The sequence below is a fragment of the Zerene cesonia genome, chromosome 5 (assembly GCF_012273895.1).
Source record: "Zerene cesonia ecotype Mississippi chromosome 5, Zerene_cesonia_1.1, whole genome shotgun sequence".
In the NCBI taxonomy this organism is placed as follows: domain Eukaryota; kingdom Metazoa; phylum Arthropoda; class Insecta; order Lepidoptera; family Pieridae; genus Zerene; species Zerene cesonia.
This window is the reverse complement of record NC_052106.1, coordinates 4,772,446-4,778,464: the sequence shown is the minus strand read 5'-3', so window position 1 is coordinate 4,778,464 and position 6,019 is coordinate 4,772,446.

Here is a 6,019-nt window from a genome sequence, read left to right as displayed (position 1 = left end):
ATTAAAATATTGCAAATACAGATTAGCATTTGTATTTTAAAAGTAAGAGAACTATCGTTACAAGTGAAAAGTTTTTTCTATAATTTTTTTCTAATATCAAAATACATTATTAAACTTAATATTAAACTTAGTAATCGCTTCCATGTAATGTTACTGTAATACAATTAGTTCAATAACTATCACTGCAAAACCAACACAGCACACTATTTCCTTTTTTTTTTTTTTTTTTTTTTTTAATTAATTTAAAATTGCTTACAGTTATATCTGTTTATCCTCGTCGCCAAAATGTGGTGTATCTTTCCGTATTATCGGCTCTTAGACGCTCGTGCCCTCTCTCTCGCACCGCACACAGCCGACTGAGCTGTGTCACGGCCGCACGTGCGCTAGAGACGACATAATGCTTCCTTCTCTTTCACTCACAAACACTACAGGTAGGAAGTGACACTGGCTTCTTTTTACCGCGGTGAAACATCTCATTTAAACGGGAACTTCGACGCGCGCGACGACTAGTACTTATATCATTATAAGCATAGAGGTATAGATAACTAAATAATAGAACATAGCATATGCCTAAACATAATGTAGTTAATAAATATCATATCAAATTAATACAACAGAAGAAGACCTGTAGTGTCTCATGAATTATGAATCATTGAGAAACACAATAATAATTTTATACACAAATTTTGAGTGTTAGCCTACAATGGCACGAATACAAAGCTGAATAAATAATTCCACACTTAAAATGTAGCACATTCGAAAACTCGGAATATATTATTCAAATTTCCGCTATGCTCAATAAAAACGGCCGGAATATAGTAACAGCCTGCCCGCGATTCAAACGAGACCTCCCTCACACCACCGAGCCTTTTTGTGCATTGATAAAACACGGTTACCACCAATCCACTCAAAGTAGACAGTTTTTGAACATTACTTTAGTTTTTCACGTGACATGGATCTTAAATGGCAACAACTGGGTTATAACTGATATAAAATTTGTGATTTGTTTATGTTATAATTTAACTAGATTATTATCAAACTTTGGTATTGCTGATTATAATAGTAGATATAAAGTTAATTGAATTGGGGAAAGTAAAACATGTTTTACGTTGTATACTTTAATTTTTTTTAAGTCATCGTCGGCAATGGAGCTGGTGGGTCGCCTGATGGTAAGCGCTACCACCGCCCATGAACTTACGCCTCTACAAATGTATTGCCGACTACAAACTGGAAAGGGATTAAGAAAGGATGACGAGAGGAATAAAGGAAAGGACTGGGAAGGGCAAGGAAAATGATATGGGCCTCCGGCTCCCTCCCCTCACTCACCGAACGAAACATAGCAGCGTGCTATTTCACGCCGGTCTTCTGTGGGGGTGTTATACTTCCCCGGTGCGAGCTGGCCCAGTTCGTGCCGAAGCGTGCTCGATTATCACATACAATGTTTAAGATTCTTGAAAGAAAATCTTAGTTATTTATTTTATAATATAAATAAATAACAGTACACAAGTGCCATTCCACAGAGAACAGTTTGTGTAATATTATTATGTTGCTTTGTCATAATGTGATAATGTCGAACTAGAATGTTCTATCTACCTTTTAAATAAAGTAATAATATAAATGTTATCTTTTCATACATTAGTTCACCCTGCCTTGAATATTGTTGTATGTACATATTAAATGAACACAATCAAGTAATTGCAGCAGTATTAGGTAATTGACTAGTGCTTCAATAGTTTACATCACAGTATTAAACAAGATGCCCAAGTCGACAGTTCGCTTCAACAACATTGTTCAAAACTCCAATAAAATTGATACCACATCGAAATTCTTTATCATCACAGAAGTGTTTCTAGGAATAAATCGGCTATTGGTTTTCGAATCTATAAAACCTGTTTATGTATTTTTAGCGTATATCTATTCTATATCTCTAATCACTGCTTTCGTTGCAATTTCTACGATTTATGTTTTCTGGATGAAATATTTCATTGTTATTGCATCGGATATAACATGTTCGTTTTTTATTATTGTTTCAAGTTCAGTGACATGGAGACGTCTACGTAAATATTTTTTCGAACTCTCATTATTCGATAGTGAGTTTTGCGCTAAGGTCCAATTATCTATAAGGACTACGAGAAGTATTATTCATTTATTGTCTATTGTGACGATATTTTTAATACTGTTTGTATTTTCTTTTTATTTCATTGAAACCACGTCTGTGATTCTTTTTCTAATAGTGCCGTTAAAACTTGTTCATGCTGTAGAATATTTTTTTAACGGTCATCTGCTTAAACTTTTGGCGACTCGAGTTGAATTTATTAACCATTGTTTAGAATCATCGTACCCCTTGGGTCAAGTGTATAGCGTCAATACTGTCGAGGAAGAAATAAAGATTAAAAGGTCGCCAACTCGTGTGAAAATGTCGAAAATTTTGAGATTGTACTATATTATTATAAACGCTTTTGACATTTTAAACTCTGCAGTTAAATGGCAGGTAGGAGATATTTTTGACCCGGTGTTTTTTTTTACATATAATAGCGGGCAAACGAGCAGGCGCGTCACCGGTGAGCGGTGATTGACGTATAAGTAGAAAACGTTTTGAAACTACATTGTTAACCCTATAGCTTATGTGAAATTATTAGTTCGCCGAAGTCGACAGACGCTGCAAAACTTTTTCACTATCCACTCGTGACGACACTTGTGTAAAATGTTTGATATGAAATGACAATGTGCTCTGAGCGTTTTAATCACGTGCCTATTGTGTGTTGAAAACAAGTTTTATATTGAAATTTTATTGTGTACTTTTTATTGTTAACTGTTTTTAGTACGGCCGCGGCTTTGCTCGCGTGAACTACAATTTATTTTACTTCTTGTATTTTCTAAGAGAATTTTTTCCACATTAAAGGCGTATATTCGTTTGGTGTTTATTTAAGCAAAAGCAGTATTGTTAGGGTGCTATTAAAATACTTTTTTCAAATATACAACAATTACTGTATATGTATAGGTATATTATATTATAACATAGAAAAATTCAATTGAATTAATTTTCAGTTGCTGTTCACAATTGTCAAAACTCTAAGTGTTTCTTTGGGAGATCTACACTTATTGATGACTGCTATCATCGAAAAGAATGTGAGAATAATTTAATATTATAATACACAACGTAGTTCACTTTTAATTTTTTTTTCTTTACACTATACCACGTGAAAGAGGTAATTAAAACATATTACATTACATTTGGAAGCAGCTTACAGGTTTAAATAATCAAATTTATGATCTCAATCGTTGTTCAACTCGATTTTTATTATATTTTGTTGTTATAGCGGCAACATAAATATGAAACTTTAAACTGGCCTACTATCCCGGTTCATGAGATTCAGCCAAATGACAGACGGACGGACAAACAGTCGTTATACCTTTTGAGTAAAGAACTCCAAAAACAATGAGTAATACATAAAATTACTACTGTTTTTAGTTGACTATTCATCAAGTTCTTATAACCCTGAGCATTGCCGTCATTCAAATAGGATCAATGTTTTCGTTGTGTTCATCAGGAGATAAACTTCACAAGGAAGTGTTAAGATTACGTGATATGCTCGCCTGTCGGTTATATCAACGCAAATTAGGTATGTGATGCCACAGATGACATAATACTATAGTGATACCTTGTCTCCTAACTAATTATATCTATTACACATCATTGGTTGGTTATTTTTTATTAATATTTTGGCTTGGAAATAAGATTAACCGATAAATGATAACGGTTGAAATTTATAGGTAATTTTATTTATTACAGATAGACACGATCGTCGAACCGCTCAGGCCCTTCTATCCTTGACGGAAACTCGCAATCTGTCCTTCTCAGTTTTCCACATGTTTAACATCGACATATCCCTACCTTTCGAGATAGTGGGCCTGCTTGTAACCTACCTCATCATCTTGTTGCAATTCGAGAAAGTGAATTCTGATTCGTAAATATATCCTATAGGAAATGAGATAATGTATCCATGTTCAAAATTATTAATTAAAAGAATAAAATTTAACTTAATATAAAGAAGTTTAAAGATTGCGGCTCTGCTAAATGTAACAATCCATAAATGTCTTGTCAATAAATATATTTCAACAATTTCGTTTCTCTAACGCTCTACTATATAACATTAATGGTTAAATTCGATACAGAATTGCTAAAATAAATACCTGCTAGTGTATGATGGGTAATATATCCCTCAAAATTTCACGAAGGGTCTGCGGCCGGGACACAACGACCCTTATTGAGGTTTCTGTTGACAAGGCACTTCAATATTTTGATGGGCATTTAGGAAATGTGTAAAAATATCTTGTACTGCAAATTCAATTATCAATTTCACAAAAGCTTTAGATATATTGGAACACATGTTGCTTTGTTGTGATATTATCTAAGAGGCTGTGCGGGGAGGCGGAAGAGCGATATTGTAGTCAGGGTTACATTAAAACCCAAGGAATATTATTATTGTAATGTTACAGCTACGTTGTAGCTTTGAAAACCCAGGAATGTGAAATAAGATTGATGTCTTTTGAAATATCTTAATTATGAGTAAAAATAACATGCAACAGCTAAAAAAAACACATATAGCATAGCAAGAATTGTACCACAATTATACTCTAATTTAAAGCTAAAGTTATAACACACAGTTGCTCCGTCATTGTTGCAATGCTGCGATACATGTAAAATATGTACGATTATTTTAATGTATGTATTATTGGTCTTAAATTGCTTGTTTCTTATGCAATTATTTTGTACAGGTAAGTGTTTTAACAGAATAAGGATTTGAGCCGAATAAAGTTAATATTTATTTCGCCTGTAGCATTCCTCTTGCACCCTTCAGCACAATTTATATTAAATTCAAAAGTTTTGAGATGCGATGCAAAACTGCAGAATTGAAGTTTAAACATTTAATTTAGCACTTTCACAGTTTGTCGATTTGTTTAGTTCTAGCAGCGCGATATCACTTCGAATGCGTACCATTTTTTTAAAGTAATATTTTTTGCGAGTCAGCGGTATTTTTGGGTTTTTTGATAACGTTGAAGTTTCCTTTTGTTTCATTTTATTTAAATACTTCTGTCAGAAATAGCCTGTAAAGTAATTCAAATTAGATAAATAAAATTCTCGCGTCACAATGTTAGTTTCCATATTCCTCTGAAATGGCTGCACCGATTCTCGTGAAATTTAGTGTACATATCGGCTAGGTCTGAGAATCGGCAAACATTAATTTTTCATACCCCTAAATGGTAAGAGAAAGGTGGAACGGCGTTTGCGCGGTCAGCTAGTCCTACTAATATTATAAATGCGAAAGTTTGTAAGGATGCGTGTTTGTTACTCTTTCGCGTAAAAACTACTGAACCGATTGCAATGAAATTTGGTATGCAGACAGCTGGACAACTGGAATAATATATAGGCAACTTTTTATCCCGATATTCCTATCGGATACGGATTAACGCTGGTGAACCGCGGGGCGCAGCTAGTATTACATAAATTTTTACTCATTGCTGTTTTTTACGCACAATTTCGTAACAATGGAATATGTTTAAAAATAAACTATTAATTTGATGTAGATTTGAATATTTGCGTATATAATACGATAACTTAATAAAGCTGTTGGCTGTTGTTTGAACACAGGAAAATATAATCCTGCGCAGGGATAGCTTCATAAATATCCATTAGGTAATACTTGCATGTTCAGTATAATCCAAAATTCCATTATATAAACAAGATACATATTATAATCATACAGTATATAAATTTGTACTAAAAATGTACATTTGTAATTAGTTATTAAGTCATTTTTTAAACATTTATTTATTTATACCCACATTTCATAAACAAATTTACAATAAAAAACAGTTATTGAGTACAAATTCAAACAATTTTTGGATCATATCTAATTTATTAATGTTTGTCTAATATTTGTGATGTATTTAAATAATATTAAGAGTGATACATGATTTTTGACTATTGGAATTCATCGGAAATTTCGTAAACACG